Source organism: Mesitornis unicolor, unplaced genomic scaffold (assembly GCF_000695765.1).
Source record: "Mesitornis unicolor isolate BGI_N332 unplaced genomic scaffold, ASM69576v1 scaffold8303, whole genome shotgun sequence".
NCBI classification, from domain to species: domain Eukaryota; kingdom Metazoa; phylum Chordata; class Aves; order Mesitornithiformes; family Mesitornithidae; genus Mesitornis; species Mesitornis unicolor.
The window spans coordinates 1-770 of record NW_010172548.1 but is presented as its reverse complement, the minus strand read 5'-3'; positions in this window follow the sequence as shown (position 1 = coordinate 770).

The window sequence follows — 770 nt, the reverse complement described above, 5'->3', positions numbered from 1 at the left end:
CATATTGGACTTTTGAGGACTTTTTCCCCTACAGAAAGGGGGCCACATGGAAGCAGAGAGAGAGACACTGGGCTGAGTTTTTCCTACTCCTGAGAAGCACGTGGCGTGAAAAACCAATTGCAGCGCCCCACTCCCATCCCCCTGTGCCTCAAGGCAAAGGGGGAGGGGGAAGGTGAAGAAACCGGGAACAAAAGCTGAGCCTGGGAAGAAGGGAGGGGTGGGGGGAAGTTGTTTTGACTTTAAGATCCGGTTGTATCTCCCATTGTTCCACTCTGATGTTGGTAACAACTTAAAATTTTTTTGTTTTATTATTCCTCATTATGAGTCTGTCTTTTGCCTGTGACCTGTTTAAGTGGTGAGAAGCTCTCCCAGTCCTTATTTTGACTAGCCCTTTTTCGGCCATCGTGGTGCTCAGTTATGCACTGGGCCTAAACCACGACATCTGACTGCATCACAACTTTAAGTAAATCATTCTGATAATAAGAGAAAAGCATTTCACCCTTTCTTCCTCCAATGTTGCTTATTATTGACTTTTGGCTGTTAGCACTCTCTTTTCTAAAAATCATTTTGATAAGTTTGGAAAAGAAGAAATACAAGGAACCATTAACAAATCACTAACATTCAAATAATTTCTTCAATGTCAACCCCACAGACATTCTTTCACTTTTTCTTTAAGGCAAGGAAAATTCTGAGGTGAATGCTGGAAATCTTATTTAACTCACCTCAGTGGCAGTCACGCAACAAAACAGGCAATAATTACACCTTGTGAC